General features: G+C 32.5%; 1 long non-coding RNA gene across 1 annotated transcript; it reads left to right on the top strand.

Moving 5' to 3' along the window:
- Positions 1 to 321: 321 nt before the first annotated feature.
- Positions 322 to 9,558, top strand: LOC108368167 (uncharacterized). Its single transcript, XR_001848335.1, has 2 exons — positions 322 to 787; positions 7,949 to 9,558. It is a non-coding gene; the product is annotated as an uncharacterized LOC108368167 (long non-coding RNA).
- Positions 9,559 to 10,588: the final 1,030 nt, after the last annotated feature.

Raw genomic sequence — 10,588 nt, 5'->3', positions numbered from 1 at the left:
GTCGTACACGCACAAACACACTTTGATACATTCACTCTATGGTAAATACTATGCGTGGCTAATGTGCACAACTGTGTCTGGCTATTCACACCACCAAACGTGATTTCCATCCGTTAGCAAAACAATTATAAAGAACACAATGGAAAAAAAAACTGAACTTTTCAATAATTTAACTGTGATATTATTCTACAATAAACTTGAATTTCAAGTTAGTATGGTCATTGTCCTGATGCTAATATCGATCGTCTCTGTACTTCGGTTTCGATTTTGTTAGGGGTACACGCGTTGCATCGCTTGCGGTCTTTATAAAGCGAAATTTTTGCGCAGTTAAGATCAGTTTCATTTCGATTATCAAGCCTTCAACGTCAGCACAGAACATACGGATTGTGTCATCGTGACAGGATCGCTCAGATCCTCGCGTTGGATGGGCGTTTACATTCGATCGGTGTTCGCGAATGAGCTTATCCCATCCGCGCTAACAACGGGATTACACAAGCCGTGTTTAAAATTACAACACCGAAAGTCAGATTGACAGTAATTGCATATAAATAGAAAATAATTTAAATCGGAACGAATAGTTTAGTCAAAACATTGTTTTTGAACCACAATCCAAATCAAATTCGCCGAAAAAAATTAAATACTCAACATGAAGGAACAATATTTAATAATCTACATGTGTTCTAATGTGCTTATTGCGTGAAAACTTTGTTTCAAGGATCGTCGTTCAGCTTTATGAAAACATTGTGAGAATATATATAAATCTAACAACATATATTTACATTTACAGGTGAGAGTATAAAATTGTATTGCAATATTTATTAAACGCAAAATGCAATACCGCGTATAAGATGAATGGTTTCCTAACTAAACTTACTAAATATGAGCTTCTACTATAATAATGCACTATTAAATTTGTGAAGTAGGAAGCATTGAGACACGGTAACCAAAATAATTTTTTTTCTATGCCACTTTATACGTGGTATTGCATTTTGCGGATACGTGGTATTGCACGCCACGCGACGATATATTTTATTATTTCCTACACATCGTACCTTTGCCGCAAGAGAGTCAAAATCCAAAAAATCAAAAACTCGAGAAAAACGTATTAAAAGTTCAAAGTTTACAAACGCTCCCACGGTGAAAATGAACGCATATGTACTTATGTATATGTAAATATGAAATTTTTGCACAACATTAAAGAAGAGGAGGCCGTTATTTCTGCATTCTTAACTAAAATTTGCATTTCTTATTTTTTCACTATGACACTCTTGCGGCAAATGTGCGATATGTATGTATATTACGGTGGTCCAAAAATGCATGTGAAAGGTAAAGGCGGAATTTTAACGCTCTCATTCCCTAGGAATGTTCTATACCGAAACAATTATACCCCTGTTTTTTATTTAGAAATCAAAAAATATTTAGAGGTTGCTCAGAGCGTACAAAGTTTCCCATGTATTTTATGAGGGGAAAAAACAAGCATTCGTAGAAATAGTATAAAATTCTTGAAAACCAATATTTTTCAATCGGTAAACTTTGTTTTTCTTAAGAAGATTGCTAATAGCAATACCCAACCTCTAAATATTTTTCGATTTCAAAATTTAAAAATTAAAAATTTTAAAATCAAAAAAGAGTGCATTAAAATTCCGACTTCACTTTTTTTGGGACTTCCTTAATGTACATACATTACATCAAATGCCCCTGGCAAGATGTGTTACTTTATTTTATACGTTGTGTTGTGTAGTTGTTAAATAATGTAGGTATTAGCATCTTTCGGTTATTTGTTCATCTGGTATTTTTGTTGCAAACTAAATTAAAAAATTTAACCATATAAGCAGACAACCCGATATCTAGGCAAGGTGGTATGAAATTCTTTTGTGTTTCTTTACAAAATGATCATAACATTTTAAGTACATAATAAGAAGGATTTAAAAAGTCCTTTTATTGAATACTCGATTTGATAAGGACGAGTAGGTACATATGTATGTATTCTCTTCTTTATATAACAGTATGTAAATCATATATACTTCAAACTTCATTTATGTATGTGGCACTTTAACCGAATGGCTTATATTTGAAAATAACACAGCGTGAATGAAGCCATTTTCTGTTACACCGTTTTTGAATATCGAGCTGAAATTATCACTAGGTGTATACTTTCAAATTATTTTTCACCGAATTCACAAAAAGGAGGAGGTTATCAGTTCGTTTTTTTTTATGCATGTTACCGCAGAACTTTGAACAACGTTAACCAATGTCGATGATTCTTTTTTAATCGGAAAGGTGAGACCTCAGGGGTGGTCCCATACTAATTTTGTTTAAATCCGATAATTGGATCGTGAAGAAACTAACGATAATCATAAATTTGTATATGAGAATTGAAGTCGGTTTTGTTTTTTGCTTAAAAGATACTTGTTTATTTATTTATTTTCGAGATTTATTTTATTAATATTGGTGACAAAAATATTAGAGCATGGCTTAACCCGTATTAGTCCATTGAACCCCGTATGAACATTGATGGCAAAGTTTAAAATTTAGCACGCACATTTTTTATCGGTTGGGTTGTTACTTCTGACATAGATTCTAGTACACATTTTGTATATGGACGATTCCGGCGAAAAGTCTACAACGTAAAAAAAATAAAGTCTTATATCTAACTTATTTATACGCCGATTCAGCTGTTTTATATAATATATATAGCTCAGTTACGCATACTTTGCACTGCTACATCATGTTTACGTAAAAATTAAAAGCCAACAGACTTCTACATGTGAAGTGCCATGCGTTGGGTAATCGCTTACACGCAAAGCTCTTTTAACAGATTCCTTATGTGACAACTCTCATGCAACGCCAAGTACGCATAGCTGAGCTAATACTGGTTATGTATTTGCCAAAAAATGGTCTCGTTAGGTGGCGCCAGGTTCGAGATATTTTGAAAACCCGTATTGATGCTCGGATTTGTTTCACATTTGACATGTTTAGTTGAAACGTAGTAAGATATAGATTTGCAAAAAATTGAACCGCTGGTGGCGCTGATGTCAAAATAAAAAGTATGTTCGACATAAAATACATGTTTTCTTCTCGTTAAAAATTCTTTCAAGAACAATATTAACAAAACTTGTTCAATGGAAATTTTAGTAACGTATCGCCAGGTAACGTCACGTCAGATACTACCTCAGCTTATTAAACATAAAGCAGAAAATATTTCCACATTTAAAAACTTGGAACCTTGGAATTAACCTTAAACATTTCCAATATTACTACAAAAACTTTTATACAAATAGCCTAGTCCAATTCGCAAAGTTTTGCAATTTTGTAACCCACTCCTGTTTTTTGTAACGTCACGCCAGCGCGTATGTTTATTAATATCTTTAAATCGCTAGTAGAGGTGTCAAACTATCGAGTTTTGATAGTTTTCAGAAAAACTATCAATATTCACGATAGTCTCAAAAAAACAAAACTATCGATAGCGCTATCGACAACGCTAAATCAGTTAGGTTTCTTTGTTTTTACAGGATCATAGTGAAATAAATATTATCTCATAAAAGTTATATTCATTCAAAATTAAGTAACTGCTTAGCCAAAATACTTCTCTTTTTAGAAAGTTCAAAAACAAGCACAAGTTATACAAACCAAACAGGATTTACGAATAACACATGTATGTATGTTGGCCTAAATGCGTGCATATTTGAATATGACGTCGGCATCACACTAAAAAACAAAATTTTTAATTCAAATTAAAAAATTCAGGTATTACCAACAATAGTTCGATAGTCCTACTAAACTATCGATATTTTTGATAGTATAAAAAAAAAATATCATTGAGTGTTGATAGTCTAAAAAAATTTAAACTATCGATACTATCGATAGTTTGACAACTCTAATCGCTACTACCAACAGTTGTAATGTTTTTACTGAATAAGGGGACATTTAATTGATATGCAAATCTAGAAAAACCTTTTAAAATTTTGCCTTTTTTAATTTTTTTTAACAGCTTGTCATGCGAGCGTCACGTAACGCCAGATTAGAAATAACCATACGCCTATTTTCTTTAATATACACATGAATGCATATCTATTACCCTGCCTAGCTTTGTTTTCTCTATGTGTGTATGCATGTACTATGTACTGGGGTGATGGACTCGGTTTTCCAAACCAGTTTTTTCCAAAATTTTTTACCATTTTTTGAAATTGTGATTTTTTGAATATCGAATAAACCGGAGTTTTGCTATCGAATAAATCGGGTTTTTCATCTATATATTTATATAACTGCATCTTTAAATTAAGTATATTTTTTATTTTGTTGAAACAGCAAACATAGCTTGTTTACCAATCTTGCTCTTAAATACAGTTAACTTCCCTTCGCAAATTCTTTTGGTATACGTATGCTTTTCATATCGGAAGAAATCAATACGCTTTTAACCATTCGCTTTTAAAACATACGCTTTAATACTAAATTTAGTAGAAATGCGCTTATCAAAAACATATGCAGATTTACCATATGAGTTTTTTCTTGGTTTCGATTTCTTTTTTATTCTTCAAACAAATTCGATAAAACTTAGTCAAACAAAGCTTTGTTAATCAAAAATGCAGTCTAAATTAGTTCTTCGTAAGAACACATTTCTGAGGCACTGCATCCATAAGCGACCACATCTGATTCCAGTGGAGATTCGATTCACAAAATGATTTAAGACAAGTAATTTTTAAGCAAAAAACATAACCGGCAAAAAATATAAGATCACGATCGAATAATCGGGACCACCTGTGAGGTAACACCTTTCCTTTAAAAAAAGAATTATAGGAATCGATTAACGTGATCCAAAGTTATGCGGTAACATACATAAAAAAATATTCCGACGAATTGATAACCTTCTCCTTTTTTTGAGGTCGGTTAAAAAAGTTTTTAAAAACTGAAGATATTTCAGAAAACAATTGCCTGAAATATGTATTTTATAAAATATTTATAAAAAGCAAGGTTAAGATTTTTAACTACTAAAAAAATCAGTTGATTCTAAAACTTTGAAATATTTATTACAACCAATGTTTCTTTACTAAATATTAATCCAAATACGAATAACTTTGAACTTATTCCATTTAATTGTTTTTTAAATGAAAGCTGGCGGCCGCTGTGGTGTAGTGGTTAGAAATTTCGCAAGGCCTGGGTTGAAGCCCGATTTCCGACCAACATCAAAATATCAAGAGCAAACAAGATTTTTTAACTGCGTTCGCACTTCAGCAGGCAATGCCAAACCTACGAGTGTTTTTCTGCCATGAAAAACAGCTTCTCATAAAACTAAAATCGCCGTTCGGAGTCTGCATAAAGAAACTGTAGGTCCCTCTTTGTGTGTGACAAAATCAAGGCCCACGGCACAAATCGGAGGAGAAGCTCGGCCAAATACTATCATATGTTTAAGCGCCAATCTATTATCATTATTAAATGAAAGCTATACATATTTTATGTAAATAGTTTTTCCCCATTTTAGGATTTGATTTCTGACAAACTACACGTTATCCAAATCCAAAAAATTAAATCCAAATATCCGGTCTAACCGTTTTTTCTGAATTCAAAATTTGAGAACCGATTTTTTCAAATTTCCTGTTTTCGAATAATTCTAAACCCGGTTTTAGAAAAAAGTCGAAAATTAATTTAAAAAAAAACTTTTTTTCCTAAAATAAGTTAAATATTTAATTAAGCAAAAAAATCATTTATTCCATTATTTTATTTTTTTCTTTAATGTTATGAGCTATACCTACTAAATTAGCTAACTTTGTACATCGACATAAATATACTTTTCTCATGTTAAATTCAGTATTTCATCAACAGGTTAGCAAACATTTGTTGATATATAGCCAACATTTTTAACTATATATATAAATGTGAATGTCTGAACCCCGGGAAGGTTATAGGTATAGAGAAAAATGGGCAGTACTGGAAAAGAGGGCGCGGCACCTATACTAACTAAAATTTTCATGTTGTATATCTCTTGAAATATTTGTTCTTGTGCATTGGAACTTGCTGTCGAGATAAATAAAACTAATTCCGTACTCATGGCNCGGCACCTATACTAACTAAAATTTTCATGTTGTATATCTCTTGAAATATTTGTTCTTGTGCATTGGAACTTGCTGTCGAGATAAATAAAACTAATTCCGTACTCATGGCAAAATATGGGCGGCATTGGAAAAGGGGGCGTGGCACCTCCCATAGGCGTGAATTATTTAACCAGCTCTAACTTCGGAAGCGTAGTCACATGAACTTGAAATTTGGTATGCAAACATATCTATGGTAAATGCTTATCTTAAGGCATATATAAATGAGTTTGTAAAATGGGGCGTGGCAGATAACATAGTCGTGGAATTTTTAGTCAGACATAACTTTGGAACCATAAGTCACATGAACTTGAAATGTTGTATGCAGACATATCTATGGTAGAAGCTTATAGTAAGGTATATTTTCAAATGAGACTGTGAAAGGGGGCGGCAAATCCCAAAGGCGTGGAATATTTTACCAGTTATAACTTCGGAACCATAAGTCACATAAACATGGCATTTGGTATGCAGACATATCTATGGTAGGTGCTTATAGTAAGTTATATATAAATGAGTTTTTAAAAGGGGGCGTAGCACTTAACATAGGCTTAGAATTTTTTATCAGCCATAACTTCGGAACCACAAGTCACATGACCCCTTTAATTTCTTCTGACGTGGGGTGAAACCCGCGGGTAAATCCTAGTTATTAATAATTTCAAATTTCTAATAAAGATCTTATCAGAATATAAAGAAAAAGAAAAACTTAAGTAAAGTACAGCACTCGAGTCTATATATGAAACAGAACGTACATACATACGTGGCATCCGTATGTTTTCTTGGGGTCCACTGGACCCCGTGAGACCATTACGCTATTTTTTGACGCTATTACTGACGTTATTGTGAAGTGATAAAAATAATACTCTCACACCGCACTTATTTCAGTGTGAATTTTTGACTTTCCACTTCACTTCACGATAACGCAGAACGGGAATTGACCCCTTGGCCATTACGGTATAAGTGCTCAAAAATAAAAATAAAGTACTTAAGACTTCGTGAGAAATAAAACGCTTGGGTGAAATTTCCTAATGGGCATTGACGCCAGGTTAATATGAGACTGGCTAAAGTGAGTTTTTTTTCCTTTTAGTTGTTTAAATAAATGTTTAAATTTGGCATACCTAATAACAGATTTTATGGAAATTACCTATTTTTCTGCTAAAGAGATAGAGTATATTCGATTAAGAATGTACACATTTGATGTTGCCTTTTTTAAGATATTTGTCTTTTTGCCTTTTCTACCTTTAACTGTAAAGGGCAATTAAAAAACCCTTATTCCTGATAATATGAAAGTTTTAAACGTTTCATATTTAAATTAGACGCCGCTTGTATCAACTCACTTTGAGCGCACGTTTAGTACATTCAAGGCTTTTATTCGCGAAAATACTACAATTATAGAGATTCAAGTTTTGTGAGTTAAAAACTCGAAAGCAGAAAATATATTCAACGTAAAAATTTTTCAGATAATGAAACTAGTTCAGAGCTTTTCTCTTTTTATTTGTAAAATAAAAATCTCTAAAATAAATGTATTTTTTGACTAATTTTCGGTTTTTGTCTTTTTCTAATGCCTTGTTTTGCTTTTTTTGCCTTTTCTAGTGGCTTTTCCTGCTTATTTCGCTGTTTTTCTTTTGCCTTTTCAGGACTGTGTCGTTATTTTATTTTGCCTTTTTTATAGGCTTTTAGGTCCATAAAAAATTTCCCCTGCTAATAAATTTTTGGCCGCCATATTTCGCGCTCAGAACGTCAGATAGAGTATACAAACCTTGGGACTCGATAAAATGCCTATTGTGGTATTGCTATTGATTATTACTTCATTCTTATGTAGATGACCAAATAGACTAACGTCCATTTTATGTTTACTATTGCAGATATCATTTAATCTCGCCCATGAGCAACTCTCTAAAAATTCAATTACTTAAAGGACCCATCTATGGAAAAAAATTAAGACTCACCAAAAATCGGATATGAAGAAATCTCACCAAAACTATTCCAACAATCAAACTCAATAGTCTCATAAATGAGTGACAATCTTGAGTTACATTTGCCTCTAAAAGACTCATTTGCCATTGCAGCGAAAAACGTTCATCTATATAAACAATGGCGTGCTGTCGGAGAAATGTAAAGGAGTATTGGCGGAGGAGCAGCTAAAAGATTAAGAAAGATAAACCATCCCTTCAACTTACAACTATAACAACAAAGATAACTACTACGAAAAGCTAATTTCCCCAGCTAAGCACTCGCAGCAGGAGAAAGATAAGAGCATCACCCCTGCTTAACATATACATACATACCTCTTCCACCCCATTCTTAAATACAAGGCCACGTACATATGTATGTATGTGTGCGTGCCACACGCGGAGGGATTCATTCATCAACATCTGAAGCATCATTCATACATAAATTCGCTCCTGCCTCTCTTATGAATGAGCTGACGGGTTTTGCACACAGAAGCACTTTCGATATTCAACGCTTAGATTTTGGGCAATTTTGGCTGTGACGAACTAAATATCAGTAATTGATTTTCGGCAAATTTTAGGTAAAATTCGCATAATATGTATGTATATAAATTCAATAACCAAAAGGAAAACAGAACAGAAATTAGAAAGGGTCGAGGTGAGCTAGTGAAATAATTAGTAGGTACATAATTAAGTGCAAAACATTTTGAACACAATCAAATATTGAAGCTTATCCCAAATTTTATTTGTTTTTAAGCAATTAGATATATAAGTGTACACACAAACATACATACCTAAAATTGTACACATCCGCAATAAATACAACTTCAAAAAAATTTTCTACTAAGTGGAAGTAACAAAATTGGCAAAGTAAATATCTTCAACTACATCCGAGAAGCTGCCATGGACTACGAAATTGATATTTACCAAAATCAACTTGCAATAGTTACAATTTCGACAAAATTAACTATTTCGTCGCACTTAATGCGTTTTTCAAAAGCACTAATATTCTGAAATTTTCTGTGGTTATTCTAACCACTCCTTAGAGTATAACTTTCTCCATCGATGTCAACAGCACCACCCAATACATTTATTTTTAATAAAAATGGCAGCCGTTTCTTGGATGTCATTGAAGAATCCGATAGGCCGGTATTCTGAACAAGAATTAAAATCGCTGAATAATGCGTTATTTTTGGAAAATTTCTTTTAGGAATTTGCTCACCTAGAAGTAATCATATCCGATGGCGCTCGAAATTTTTAATTTTATGGATTATGATCTTCGAAAACGAAGCAAAGTGTTAAAAGAAATTTTAGTAGAATGCTAAAAAATTTAGTACACTCTTCTATCTAAGGAAGCTTGAAATTATCCGAAGAATATAAAATAAATACCAAAAGAACCTTTTGAATTTCTTCTACCCACGTAAATCCGGCAGGGTTTAAAAAAATCATAAATTAATTATACATAGTACATCTAAAACTTTTATGTTACTAAATATGACAATTAAACATCAAATTGTTTTTTATATCCGCATTTTAAATTTTCTATTGCATGCATCCTTTTTATTGCAACTTAAAAATTCCATTTGCGAGCTACGTATGACAAATTTGTATTTCTTTTACTTCAAGCATAACAAATTAAATGTTACATATGTACATACATATGTACATGCATCTTATCGTTGATGAAATGTCGAATGGTTCTAGCCATATATGTAATACTCCTATATTGGCAGTAAGAGCTAGTACCGTCCGAAAACCCTACAGTACAGATATATCTATCAATAAACACGTACGAAAGAAAAGGAACACATACGTTTATAAATAAACATGTACACGACACATTTACAAAAACGGCACTCAGGTACACAATACATTGACAAAAACAGTACTAGACTGTCTCGCTTTGATTTCGGAATGCTTACACATTGAGATGTTAGCTTACTACCAATATAGAAGTATTACATATCGTCCCGTTTCTGCCTTAACCTCGTATCTGCAATAGAGGTATTTTAGAGAGTGTTAGAAAAAATGTTTAATTTCTTCCCTTAGAATACAATAAACCCATTTTTTACTTAATATTTCGGGTTCCACTAACAGTAGTAAGCACCCTCATTAAGTCTCTGTTCTATTTTGAAATAGTGTGACGCTTAAACAGCTGTTATAAATGGTAATATTAGTTTTCCCAAAAATTGTAGATACGTGGTTAAGGCAGAAACGGGACGATATATGGTTCTAGCTAACATTTTTTTTATCACTTTTTTTTAATTTTCTGCTTCTCCTGCAAGAAAATGGAATTCGTCAGAAAAAATAATTAAAGTTCGGTGTTGAAAGTGAAAACTACATACACATGTATGTAAGTACATACATTATTATTATTTACATGTATCCAAAGAAGTGCACTTTCTTTCCCGATTAAATGAAGCTTTTAGGTATTTTTTTTTTTTTTGTTAATTAGAACAATTTTGCAATCAGAACATCTTACATCCAAAACATTAATTTTCACTCTTAACTGCCGTTTGCTAGAATCAAATTTGTATGATTTTTAAAAGAAAT

Source organism: Rhagoletis zephyria, unplaced genomic scaffold (genome assembly GCF_001687245.7).
Source record: "Rhagoletis zephyria isolate East Lansing unplaced genomic scaffold, Rhagoletis_zephyria_1.1 Rzeph_scaffold_02985, whole genome shotgun sequence".
Taxonomy (NCBI): Eukaryota; Metazoa; Arthropoda; class Insecta; order Diptera; family Tephritidae; genus Rhagoletis; species Rhagoletis zephyria.
The sequence above is the reverse complement of the archived record's forward strand: the minus strand, read 5'-3'. Positions and strand labels throughout refer to the sequence as shown.